Source organism: Callithrix jacchus, chromosome 4 (assembly GCF_049354715.1).
Source record: "Callithrix jacchus isolate 240 chromosome 4, calJac240_pri, whole genome shotgun sequence".
In the NCBI taxonomy this organism is placed as follows: domain Eukaryota; kingdom Metazoa; phylum Chordata; class Mammalia; order Primates; family Cebidae; genus Callithrix; species Callithrix jacchus.
The window spans coordinates 128,395,434-128,410,054 of record NC_133505.1 but is presented as its reverse complement, the minus strand read 5'-3'; the positions used below and the strand labels follow the sequence as shown (position 1 = coordinate 128,410,054).

The window sequence follows — 14,621 nt, the reverse complement described above, 5'->3', positions numbered from 1 at the left end:
TAAGTTAAATCATGCTTATTAGCACACTTCCTGGCAGCAGTCTACCCCTCAGACTACTCTGTGCCTCAAAATTACCTCCTTTCTTCTTGTTCCTGCTACCGTACGTTGCACATAGAAAGCACACAATAATTATACATTAAAAGAATGAATGAAATAAGAAACAGAAAGTATTAGAGAAAGCACCAACCTAATAGAAAGAAAAGACATGGCTTTAACTGATCCTTTGCCTCTTTAATTCCTCTACATTTACATTCTCAGCTATTCTTCAAGTTTTATATGGTTGTTGTTTTGTACAATGATTTCTTGAAGGCAAAAGATTGAACTCCAGCAAGGTCTTATTCACATTTTTAGAACTGGCCTTGCCAAAAGTCTCATTTTTAAATGATGTAAAAAATGAGGCTGCATAGCCTGATTCATAATGCACAAAACAGCATTATGAATCATTATGAAACAAAGTAAACACATAGTTGTTGTATGATATAGCAGTTCTAGACTTGCCTCACGTGTGTTTCAAATGGTGATGGTTCCTTAAGAAGTCACATCTCTGTGCTATCTAACACATAAAGAGGCACGATAAAACAGTACAGCTACTGTGCTCCTCCTCTATGAATGTAGTTCATGGCCGACAGTGCTCAATGCTGAGTGTGGCACCCGTGGTAATTCATGGGCGAGGTGCCTCCTTAGGCCTTTCCTGTGTTGCATACCTATCTCATTGCTAAGCTGCATCTGGTTAGAAAGCCCATGCACATGCTCTTGTATGGTCAAAAAGGAGAGACTGCCTTTATACAGAGCTCACTCAATGCCCGGCATGGGCACATGGCAGGCTGACAGCCAAAATGTGCCCACTAAGCCCCTAACAAATGAATCATGAATTTGGGTGACTGGAGAGACAAATGTTTACCATGGAATGGTAACAAAAAAGTCTGGGCTTTTTGCCATTTAGGAAAAGAAAAAAAAAAAAAAAAGAAGAAGCATGTGAACCTTCTTATCCTTTCCTGGATAGAACTCTGAGAAGGTGTAGTACAATCAACTCAGTCTTTGCAGGGGCATATTGACAACAAAATTAGATTTTGTGCTCTCTCCCAACTCAGAAGCTACTGCTGCCTCTGGACGCTCTCAAGATGGCGACCTCTCTGGGTTCCAACACCTACAACAGGCAGAACTGGGAAGATGCAGACTTCCCCATTCTGTGCCAGACATGTCTTGGAGAAAACCCATATATCCGAATGACCAAAGAAAAGTATGGGAAGGAATGCAAAATCTGTGCCAGGCCGTTCACAGTGTTTTGCTGGTGCCCCGGAGTCCATATGCGTTTCAAGAAGACTGAAGTGTGCCAGACCTGCAGTACATTGAAGAATGTCTGTCAGACCTGCCTCTTAGACCTAGAGTATGGCCTGCCCATCCAGGTTCGTGACGCAGGATTGTCTTTTAAAGATGACATGCCAAAGTCAGATGTCAACAAAGAGTACTATACACAGAATATGGAGAGAGAGATTTCTAACTCTGATGGAACACGGCCAGTTGGCATGCTGGGGAAAGCCACATCTACCAGTGACATGCTGCTCAAACTGGCCCGGACCACACCCTACTACAAAAGGAATGACCCCACATTTGCTCCTTCTGGGTGAAAGGAGAGTGTAAGAGAGGAGAGGAATGCCCATATAGACATGAGAAGCCTACAGATCCAGATGACCCCCTTGCTGATCAGAATATTAAAGATCGATACTACGGAATCAATGATCCTGTAGCTGCCAAGCTTCTAAAGCGGGCTTCGACAATGCCTCGGCTAGACCCACCAGAGGATAAAACTATCACCACACTATATGTTGGTGGTCTGGGTGATACTATTACTGAGACAGATTTAAGAAATCATTTTTACCAGTTCGGAGAGATCCAGACGATCACTGTTGTGCACAGACAGCAGTGTGCTTTCATCCAGTTTGCCATGAGGCAGGCTACAGAAGTGGCTGCTGAGAAGTCCTTTAATAAGTTGATTGTAAATGGTCGCAGACTGAATGTGAAATGGGGAAGATCCCAAGCAGCCAGAGGAAAAGAAAAAGAGAAAGATGGAACCACAGACTCTGGGATAAAACTGGAACTGGTTCCAGGATTGCCAGGAGCTCTTCCTCCTCCTCCTGCGGCAGAAGAAGCCTCTGCCAACTACTTCAACTTGCCCCCAAGTGGTCCTCCAGCTGTGGTGAACATTGCCCTGCCACCACCCCCTGGTATCGCCCCACCCCCCCACCAGGTTTTGGGTCACACATGTTCCACCCAATGGGACCACCCCCTCCTTTCATGAGGGCTCCAGGACCAATCCACTAACCTTCTCAGGACCCTCAGCGGATGGGAGCTCATGCTGGAAAACACAGCAGTCCCTAGCACCTTGTCACCACTCTGGGGCTCTGTGGAAGAAAGGGCACTTAAAAATCCCAGTACATCTTGGAATAAATGTATTTTTCCTTCCCTTGTAGTTTCCATGGTAGGTGAATGTGCTCAGATGTGGGCAGTCAGAGACTGACAGCCATGCTTTCCGAAACGTTCAGAGGATCATGCTTTCCGAAACGTTCAGAGGCCATGAACGTTCAGAGGATCAGTGTACTGCAAATAAGCTGCCGTTAACACATCTGGTTATTGCTATAACACGGCTAATAAAACCTGATGCCTGTTCCCCTTACCCGTGTTGGGGACAAGCAGGTGAGTGAATTGGAATGTCCAGTGGAGTTACCACCCCAATTATATGTTCATTTTGTATATTTTTTGGGTGGGGGAAAATTGACCTGCAGTAAAAAAACCTTTGACCATTTTTATGTCCATTGGGTTTTTTCCTTTTTATCATCTGAAAAAAAAGATTACTAGTACTAATCATTGTAGTGGCCTAAGTGTGACACTTTTGTAGTCACACCCTCAGAAAGATGAGTAATAACCAGCACCAGCATAGTCCAGATTTTTTCTTTCCGTTTCCTCATTTATTCCTAGAGGAATCTGACCATTTTATGTCTCTACAGCCCAAAAAAAGAAAAATAAAAATTCCTTTTTATTCTTGTCAACTGGATGGAAACACAAAATTTCATGGAGCTGTGTACTGTTGAAGAAACCTGGTGTCTGGCGTGAAGTTATTGTAAAGAACTTCCTATAAAACATGTACTTTAACAAACTGAAATGAAAAGCATTGGAGTGTCTGAATGAAAGACTTGTGACCTCCTGCTGGGAATACGATGGTCCTCAGCATTCACCTCCATGTGTCTTCAGTGTCTCATTGTCATCCCTACTTCCGTTTGGTCTTAGAGTGTTTGGATATAACTGAACTGTAGATGGTAAAGGAAATTTGATGTGTTTTTTGTTTTTAAATAATTAAAAACGGGTCAATTTTTCAAAAAATTAAAAAAATTAGACTGTATAATTTCACAATTTTATGTGTGTGTGTGTGTATGTGTGTGTGCATGTGTGTGTGTGTTTGTAGTGATTTTCTGTCTTGTGGTAACTGATTTGCTTTACCATAAAACAAAGTAGGATTATACTATTATAATTTATCCTTTCCTATCACATCCTTTTTAAATTTAAGACTGGAGCAAATAAACTGGTTATTACTTATTAGACACCAAGAATAAAGAAAGAATAATATAAGGCTTTTGAACATGGGCCTTTTCTCTGCTTAGTATCAATTCTAGTTCTGCCACTATCTGGCTGTGGGAAGTTTGGCAAGTTACTTAACATTTCCTCTATAATGTGCTCATCGAGACTAGACAATATGTGTATATGTATTAAGTGCCTGTAACAGATTACTGATAAATTCCAGTTGAAAATTATTTATTTGCAGAGGATGATGGTGGATAAGAGCAGTACTAGCTTGCAGCTCCCACCCAGATGCACAGAGCAGCATATGGAAACTCACATAGAGAACTTTTGCTCCAAGAACTATCACAGAAACATACCAGGAAAGCTGAAATAATCTACAGACCCTCTGAAGGAATGGGATCACTGCTGCAGGCTCTCTGAGATGTCAAAAAATCATGAGTTGAGTTATTTTCTCAGCAGGGAGGTTGGTGGTCTGGGACATATTCTCTGCCTGTCACCAGCTGCCCGGAAATAGACTCAGTGCTGCTGAAGGACATGGTGGGAGTAAGACCAGCCTTCAAGACTGCAGGCTGTGTGGGAGCAGGGTGAGGCCAGTGACTGCCAGCTTTTCCCCACTTCTCCGGCGACCTGTATGATGCAGCAGAGGCAGCGATAATCCCCCTGGGAAAATAACTTCATTAGACGGGGAACCACACCCCCAACCATACAGCAGCCACAATAAACCCCACACAAAGAGAGGCTGGAGTCAGACACGCCTATCTTTGTCCTAACCTGGTGGTCTTTCTTTATTCACCCTGGTAGCCAAAGACAAAGGTCATAATCTTTTGGGAGCCCTACGGTCCGGCCCATCTTCTGTGAAACCTGAATAGTTAACCAGGTATCCCTAGGACAGGTTTGCATCCTCCCTATAGGATCACAGCTGATGCGCTCTTGAAAGCATCACCTTCTGGCTAGAGGCCAACTGACACGAAACCAGTGCACTAAACACAAACCTAACCAAAAACTCTCACAGAGTCGATTTCACTCCCCTGCTACTTCCACAAGAGCAGGTGCTGGTTCCACAGCTGCAACACCTAAAGATGCACTATATTGCAGTACTCTTTGCAGACACTCCTTAGTACCAACCTGGAGCCCAGAAGCTCTGCTGGGTGGCTAGACCCAGAGGAGCAAAAGCAATCACTACAGTTTTGTCACAGTGAGCCCCATTCTTAGGGGAAGGGGGAGAACAGCATATCAAGGGAACACCCTTGGGACGAAAGAATCTGAAAAGCAGCCCTTGAGTCCCAGATTTTCCCTCTGACATAGTCCACCCAAACAAAAATGAACAAGAAAAACAATTCTGGTAATATGATAAAACAAACTTATTTAACACTCCCAAAAGATCATACCAGCTTATCAGCAATTGATACAAACCCAAAGAAAATCTCCAAATTGCCAGAAAAAGAATTCAGAAGGCTGATTATTAAGCTAATCAAGGAGGCACCAGAGAAATGTGAAGTCCAACTTAAATAAATCAAAAACATGATACAGGATATGAAACAAAAATTCTTCAGTGAAACCGGAAGCATAAATAAAGAACAATCACAGCTTCTGGAAATCAAGGACACACTTAGAGAAATTCAAAATGTGCTGGAAAGTCCCAGCAATAGAATGAAACAAGCAGAAGAAAGAATTTCAGAGTATCAACAAGGCTTTCAAATTAACCCCATTCATTAAAGAAAAAGAAAAAGGAATTTTTTAAAAATGAGCAAAGCCTCCAAGAAGTTTGGGACTATGTTAAACATCGAAACCTGGGAATAATTGGTATTCCCAAGGAAGAAGAGAAATCTAGAAGTTTGGAAAACATATTTGAGAGAATAATCTAGACATCCAAATGCAAGAAGCTCAAAGAACACCTGGAAAATTCATCGCAAAAAGATCAGTACCTAGGCACATAGTCTTCAGGTTATCTGAAGTCTAGATGAAAGAATGTTTTGAGCTGTGATGCAAAAGCATCAGATAACCTCTAAAGGAAAATCTATCAGATTAACCACAGTTTTCTCAGCAGAAAGCTACAAGCTAGAATGGATTAGGGTCCTATTTTTAGCCTCCTTAAACAAAACAATTATCAGTCAAAAATTTTGTATCCAGCAAAACTAAGCTTTATAAATGAAGGAAAGATACAAAGTTTTCCAGACAAACAAATGCTGCAAGAATTCGCCACTACCAGGCCAGCACTACAAGAACTGCTTAAAGGAGCTCTAAACCATGAAACAAATCCTCAAAATACACCAAAATAGAACCTCTTTAAAACATAAACTTTTATAAGATCTATAAAACAATAACACAATGAAAAACAACAACAAGGCATTCAGGCAACAAGGTATTTAATAAAGCACAATGAATTAAATAGTACCTTATAACGCAATGTTAACATTGAATGTAAATGGCCTAAGTGCTCCACTTAAAAGATGCAGAATGGCAGAATGGGTAAGAATTCACCAACCAAGTTTTTGCTGTTTTCAGGAGACTCACCTAACACATAAGGACTCACATAAATTTAAGGTAAAGGGGTGGAAAAAGACATTCCATGGAAACCACACCAAAAGTAAGCAGAAGTAGCTATTCTTACATCAGACAAAACACATCTTAAAGCAAGAGCAGTTTAAAAAGACAAAGAAGGACATTACATAATGATAAACTAGTCCAAGAGGAAAATATCACAATTCTAAATATACATACACCTAACACTGGAGCTCTCAAATTTATAAAACAGTTACTTCTAGACCTAAGAAATGAGACAGACAGCAGCACAATAATAGTAGGAAATTTTAGCACTCCACTGACTGCACTAGATAGTACATCAGGACAGAAAGTCAAGAAACAATGGACTTAAACTATACCCTACAACAAATAAACTTAATAGATACTTACAGAATATTCTACCCAACAACTGCAGAATATACATTCTATTCACCAGCACATGAAACATTCTCCAAGACAGATCATATGATAGGCCACAAAATAAGTCTCAGTAAATTTAAGAACATTGAAATTATATCAATTACTCTCGCAGAACACAAAGGAGTAAAACTGGAAATCACCTCCAAAAGGAACCCTTAAAACTATGCAAATATATGGAAATTAAATAACCTGCCCTGAATTCTCATTAGGTAAACAGTGAAATTGAGATAGCAATTAAAAAATTCTTTGAACTGAGTAATAATAGTGATACAACCTATCAAAATTTCTGGGATACAGCAAAAGCAGGGATAAGAGGAAAGTCCATAGCATTACCTGCCTGTTTCAAAAGTCTGAAAGAGCACAAATAGACAATCTAAGGTCACACCTCATAGAACTGGAGAAATAAGAACAATACAGACCCAAACCCAGCAGAACAAAAGAAATAACCAAAATCAGAGCATAACTAAATTAAATTGAAACAAAAAACTACAAAAGATAAATGAAACAAAAAGCTATTTTTTTTAGAAATATAAATAAAATAGATAGACCATTAGTGAGATTAACCAAGAAAAGAAGTGAGAAGATCCAAGTAAGCTCAATTAGAAATGAAATAGGAGCTGTTACAACTGATACCACAGAAATACAAAAGATTATTCAAGGCTGCTATTAACACCTTTATCTGCATAAACTAGTAGACCTAGAAGAGATGGATAAATTCTTGGAAATATGCAACCTTTCTAGATTAAACCAGGAAGATATAGGATCTCTGAACAGACCAATAACAAGCAGCAAGACTGAAATAGTAGTAAAAAGATTGCCAACAGAAAAAGTCCAGAACCAGATGGATTCACAGCTGAATTCTATCAGACATTCAAAGAACTGATACCAATTTTATTGCACTATTACAAAAGATATAGAAAGAGGGAACCCTCCCTGAATCATTCTATGAAACCAGAAACACCCTAATAGCAAAACCAGGGAAGAACATAACAAAAAAAGAAAATCACAGACCAATATCCCTGATGAACATAGATGCAAATGTTCTCAACAAAATCCAACAGCATAACAAAAAGATAATCCACCATGATTAAGTGGGTTTCCTACCAGGTATACAGGGGTGGTTTAACACACGTAAGTCAATAAATGTGATACACCACATAAACAGAATTAAAAACAAAAATCACATGATCATTTCAATAGACACAGAAAAAGCATTTGACAAAATCCAATATCCTTTTATGATTAAAACCCTCAACAAAATTGGCATAGAAGAGACATACCTTAAAGTAATAAAAGCTGTTTACAACAGGCCCACAGTCAACATTATACTGAATGGGGAAAAGTTGAAAGTATTCCCACTGAGAAATGAAAGAAGACAAGGATGCCTGCTTTTACCACTTCTATTCAACATAGTATAGGAAGTCCTAGCTAGAGCAATCACACAAGAGAAAGAAATAAAGAGCATCCAAATCAGCAAAGAGGAAGTCAAAGTGTCACTGTTGGCTGATGACAGGGGATTGAGTACCTAGAAAACCCTAAAGACTCATCCAAAATCTCCTAGAACTGGTAAATGAAAAAGTTTCAGGATACAAAATTAATATATGCAAATTAGTAGCTCTATTATACACCAACAGCGACCAAGTTGAAGATCAAATCAAGAACTCAACCCTTTTCCCAATAGTTGAAAAAAAACCAAAAAACAAACTTAGGATTGTACCTAACCAAGGAGGTGAAAGACCTCTACAAGGAAAACTACAAAACATTGCTGAAAGACATCTTAGAAGACACAAGCAAATAGAAACACAACTCAAGTTCATGGATGGGTAGAATCAATGTTGTGAAAATGACCATACTGCCAAAAGTAATCTACAAATTCAGTGCAATTCCCATCAAAATACCACCATCATTCTTCATAGAATTAGAAAAAAAAATATTTTTTAAAAAAATTGAGATGCAGTTTCACTCTTGTTTCCCAGACTGGATTGCAATAGTGTGATCTCAACTCACCACAACCTCGGCCTTCTGTGGTCAAGTGTATCTCCTGCCTCAGCCTCCTGAGTAACTGGGATTACAGGCACATGCCACCACACCCGGCTAATTTTGTATTTTTAGTAGAGATGGGGTTTATCCATGTTGGTCAGGCTGGTCTCGAATTCCCAACCTCTGAAGATCCACTTACCTGGGCCTCTCTCAAAGTGCTGGGATTACAGGCGTGAGCCACCATGCCCAGCCAAAAAATCTTAAAATTCATATGGAACAATAACAACAACAAAAAAATCCACATAGGCAAAGGAAGACTAAGCAAAAAGAACAAATCTGGAGTCATCATATTACCTGCCTTCAAACTATACTATAAGGCCATAGTCACCAAAGCACATGGTAGAGATATAAAAATAAACACATAGGCTGGGTGTGGTGGCTCACACCTGTAATCTCAGCACTTTGGGAGGCTGAGGTGGGTGGATTGCCTGAGCTCAGGAGTTCAAGACCAGCCTGGGCAACATGGTTAAACCCTGTCTCTAAAACATAAATAAATAAGAATAAAAAATAAAATAAATAAAAATAAAAAATAAAATAAATAAAAATAAGCACATAGAGCAATGGAAAAGAATAAACAATCTAAAAATAAAGCCAAATACTTACAGCTAACTGGTCTTTGACAAAGCAAACAAATCATAAAGTGGAGAAAGGACACTCTATTAACAAATGGTGCTGGGATAATTGGGGAGCCACATGTAGAAGAATAAAACTGGATTCTCATCTCTCATCATACACAAAAATCAACTCAAGATGAATCAAAGACTTAAATCTAAGACCTGAAACCTAAAGGTTCTAGAAGACAATGTCAGAAAAACCTTTCTAGACATCAGCTTTGGCACAGACTTCATGACCAAGATTTCATGACCAAGAACCCCAAAGCAAACACAACAAAAACAAAGATAAATAGATGGAACTTCATTAAATTAAAAAGCTTCTGCACAGTAAGAGAAATAATCAGCAGAGCCAACAGACTAACCATAGAATAGGAGAAAATCTTCACAATGTATACGTTCAACAAAGGACTAATATCCAGAAAGTACAAAGAACTCAAATCAGGAAGAAAAAAAAAATGCCATAAAAAAGTGGGCTAAAGCCATGCATAGACAATTCTCAAAAGAAGATGTACAAATGGCCAGCAAGCATACAGAAAAAATGCTCAACATCACTAATTATCAGAGAAATACAAATCAAAACCACAAGTGATACCACCTCACTCCTGCAAGAATGGCTATAATCAAAAAGCAGTAGATGTTGGTGTGGATGTGATGAAAAGAGAACGCTTTCCCACGGTTGTTGGGAATGTTAAATAGTACAACCACTAGAGAAAATAGTGTGGAGATTCCTCAAAGAACTAAAAGTAGATGTATCATTTGATCCAGCAATCCCACTACCATCTACCCACCCAGAGGAAAAGAAGTCATTATACGTAAAAGATACTTGCATATGCATGTTTAAAGCAGCACAATTTGCAATTGCAAAAATATGGAAACAGCCCAAATACCCATCAATCAACAAGTGGAAAAAGGAAATGTTGTATATATGCCATGAAATAGTACTCATCCATAAAAAGGAATGAAATAATGGCATTTACAGAAACCTGGATGGAATTGGAGACTATTATCCTAAGTGAAGTAATTCAGGAATGGAAACCCATCATTGTATAGAGAACAATGAGTGGAGAACATCGTATGTTCTCACTGAGATGTGGGAGCTAAACTATGAGGACACAAAGGTGTAATAATGATACTGTGGGGACTCAGGAAGAAAAATGAGGGGTGGCAATGGATAAAAGACTGCACATTGAGTACAGTGCACACTGCTCAGGTGATGAGTGCATCAGAATCTCAGAAATCACTACTAAAGAACTTATTCATGCAACCAATCACCCCCTGTTCCCCAAAAATGTATTGAAGTTAAAAAAAATAAAGAATTCAAAGAAAAAGAAAACAACTTATTTGCTTATATTGTTTCTAAAATTAATAGGAAAAAATTCACCAGTAGTATTATAGCCATAAACCAAAATATCTACTGATAACATTGCGGCTTGCTAGACTAGGTTTGTTTTTTCATCTAAAGAAAGTTATTTGGGAAAAAATATTTTCAAATTAATTATTATTAACCTTTTCTTGACAAGATTTTATTTATATTCTGTGTTTCATCTGCAGCTCTCATTGTATCTGGTAAATAACTTATTTTAGGAAATGTAAGTGGCAAATGAGAGCTCCAAAACAATGAAAATCTAGTACTGTTATGTATTCTATTCTAAAGGAAAACTAATAAAGAATAGAAGCTTATAGAATATTTATGAATAGCTTAATATTGATATATATGTATATGAACAAACAGTATAAAATATAAATATTAAGTTCTTCATATATATTTACATAAATATATGGATGTATACATATATATGTATCCACTGTTTATAGATATCTGTGTGTATATATATGTGCATGTGTGTGTGTGTCTATACATATATATATAGCTGGACTCAGTTTTTGAGAACTAGAATGTATAAGCCAGTTATAGTCATCTTTCCTTTTGGCCAGAAGAATGCTTTTTCTTTGACTGTGGTTTTCTTCTCTTTGGCTTTTTTGGCACTCTGACAGACTGTGTGACAACCCTGTGTTGAGTTTGCAAACTCTGAAGGTTCTCTAATATCTTCATTCAAATATTCAGGGAGAAGCTGAGAATAACAAACTATTTTTAATTATGTTGGAAACACACCAGGAAGTTTCCTACTGTGTAGTGGAGTGGAAGTGATTTATTACATGAGAAAATGAATCATTGCTCAATGGAAAATTGACAGCTAATAAAAATTTTGCAGTTGGGACTCATCACTCCATGACAAACATATTTAAGAAAAGTAGGAAAACTGAGGTGATTTGAATTACTTATAACATGAAGTTTTGATTTTTTTTAATAAGGCTACCAATCAAAATATGATTGTCCAACTTCAAGACTGAGTGATGAAAGAAAGACATGAAATTTTAGACACTTCAAAAGAGACTTATTTTGGATGCTCTAAAAATATCAGTAAGACTTTATGTAAAAGTTCCTTGTAAGGTCCTCTTTCTTTAGAACTTTGCTTTGCAATCCAAACCCCAAGTTCAACTACAGTATAAGTTGGAGGAGAGAGGTAGAAAGAAAGGATGGAACTTTGCTCTATCAAAACGCCCTTTTGTAACATGTGTGTTCTAATAACTATTTGATACTTTAGAGAAATTTGTTCTCATTTACACAATTAATTATGCTCTGAGTGAGGCCATCAGCAAGATGCCAGCATAGAAAGCTCCAGCACCTCCTTCCCCAATGGAGACACATATTCAATAATAATACACAGACAAATTAGCTTTGTTAGAAATCCAGAATGCAGTTAAGGGGTTCATGTTTCCCAAGTGAGTGTGAAACCAACTGCACTAAAACCAGTAGGGAAATTTGTGACACTCACTTGCCAGAGCCCCTCTTCTGACATAGCTCCTTGTAATTAGTGTTTACCTTGTAAAAGTGTTTACCTTTTCCCTGGGGAAGTAAATAGAAGACAGGAACATATAACTTACATTTAGCCTCTTGAAGGTGACTACCCAAGGGACTGGTTTTTGTCTTGCTTGAATCTAAACTTACAGAAAAGCACCCATTTGAGGGCCAATGAAAATAAAGCGGATGGTTTGAACTAGCATGCACTCACTTACCATTGTACCTCCGTGCAGATCAGCATGGAGTGAGTGGGAGAAAATCCCCAACTCACAACTGCTCCATGCAAATAGAATGAGTTAGATCATTCATCCCACATTCTAGATTTTTGGTGGGCTGCCTGAAGGATTGGTTTCTGGCATGTCTGTCTCAGAGAACTGATGAACTCGGCATACTCTAGAAGCCTCGGCTTACTAGAGAACAAAAAGAGCTGGATGCCTTGCTAATCCTCCAGAGGACCCATGGTACAGGAGACAGAGGCCAGTGCAGCTCAGTGGCTTCTTCCTTGAGGGGGAAAGGGAAAAGTAGGGCATGTACCTAACATTCTGTCTTCTTTTGCTATTTCCTAAGTACTTGTTTCTGTCTTGTGTGACTTGAAGCATTGATGAGACCTGGAATTCTTTAGATGCCTAGGTGCTACTGAGAACAAAAATGAACTGGGCATTGGCTGCTGCATCAAAGGAACTATGGTACAGGAGACATAAAACAATACAGCTTAGCAACTTCTCTCTCCGGGTAGGGAAGTGGCAGTGGTGGTTATGGAAGAGGAGTAATGTATGCATCCGATATTCTGGTTTTGGGGGCCTGCTAGAGAGTCTGACTTTTGTCTACTGTATCTCAGAATGCTGATGGAGCCTGGAATAATGTAGATGACTGAGTCTACCGGACTAAAAAGAGCTTGGCAGCTTGCTGATGTTACAGAGGCCCTGTAATACAGCACAAAGAGGACAATATACCTTGATAGTTTCTCCCTTGAGGGAAAGGGAAGAAAGGAGAATGGAACTGTTCAGTGGGATGTTTGGGAGATTGCTTTTTGTCTCATCTGTCTTGGAGTATTGACAGGAATTGGTGTCACCTAGATGCATGGGGAGTCACTGAGGACAAAAAAGAGCTGGGTTGTTTAGAGTCACTCCAAAGAAACTGCACTATCACAGACAAAAACTAGACAAAGAAACAGATTATAAGCACCTAAGAAGAGAAACTGATAAAACTTCTCTAATGGGAAATATACATGCACGAGTATAGAGAAGATATTCACAGAAAATGTTTGAGAAGCCCACAGAATCTTTAATTGGGCTAATGAATGATGTCTTTCTCAGTATAAAGTTAGTTTATAAAGACTAGGAGAGATAACTGTTTTTTCAAAGGCATGGATCCCAACCAAAGTAACAAGGCCGAGAAAGAAATAGGAAAAGTTGGTCCAACCAAAGGAACAAAATAAAGCTCCAGAAACCAACATTAAAGAAACAGAGGTGGTAAGGCATGGTGGCTCACACCTATAATCCCAGCACTTTGGGAGGCCGAGGTGGGTGGATCATGAGGTCAAGAGATCAAGACCATCCTGGTCAACAAAATGAAACCCTGTCTCTACTAAAAATACAAAAATTAGCTGAGCATGCTGGTGTGCGCCTGTAGTCCCAGCTACTTGGGAGGCTGAGGCAGGAGAATTGCTTGAACCCAGGAGGCGGAGGTTGTGGTGAGCCGAGATCGTGCCATTGCACTCCAGTCTGGGTGACAATAGCGAAACTCCATCTCAAAAACAAACAAACAAACAAAAGAAACAAAGGTAATTATCTGATAAGGAATTTAAAATAAGCATCATAAAACTGCTCATTGAAATCAAGGAAAATGTAGGAATAAAATGCAAATATTAATAAAGAGATAGAAAATATGCAAAAGAACCAAAGAGAAATTTTGTAGCTGAAAAATATAATTGAATTTTACAATTCACTAAATGGGTTCAATATCATTTATGATCAAACAGAAGAAAGAATCAGTGAACTCAAATACAGGTCATTTGAAATTATTCAGTTAGAGAGAAATTTTTTAAAAAAGGATGAAGAGAGAAGAAGCCTAATGAATTTATAAGAGCACTACCAAAGGGACCGAAATATACATTAGGTGAGTCCCAAAAACAGAAGATGAGGAAAATGAAAGGGGAAAAAAGCTTATTTAAAGAAACAAAAGCTTTCCAGTATTGTGAAGGAAATGAACATCCAGATTTGAGAAGCAAAATGAATCCCAGAAAAGATAAAACTCAAGGAAGAAAACACCGAGACACACTGTAATCAAATAAGTCAAAATTCCCCCCAAAATTTTTAAAGCATTAAAAGAAAAAGTGAATTGTTGCATACGAGAGAGCCTATACAGAGAGATGAGACTATCAGCTCATGTTTCAGCAGAAACCTTGCAGAAGGAAGTGGGTTAATATATTGAAAATCCTAAAAAAAAAAAAAAAAAAGAAGAAAAAAGCTTGCCAACCAAAAGCACCATATCTGGCAAAACTCTCCTTCAACAATGAAGGAAAAACAAAGATTTTTCCAGACGAAGAAAAGCTAAAGAGATGTGATACCACTAGCTTTGACTTA

At 38.5% G+C, this 14,621-nt stretch overlaps 1 long non-coding RNA gene and 1 pseudogene across 3 annotated transcripts in view; one reads left to right on the top strand and one right to left on the bottom strand.

Annotated features, from left to right (window-relative positions):
• Positions 1-14,621, bottom strand: part of LOC118152967 (uncharacterized) — a 197,848-nt gene that overhangs the window by 97,320 nt on the left and 85,907 nt on the right. The window lies entirely within an intron of this gene.
• Positions 1,109-2,526, top strand: LOC100389521 (pre-mRNA-splicing factor RBM22 pseudogene; annotated as a pseudogene). The gene has a single exon (XR_004742053.3). The product of XR_004742053.3 is annotated as a pre-mRNA-splicing factor RBM22 pseudogene (transcript).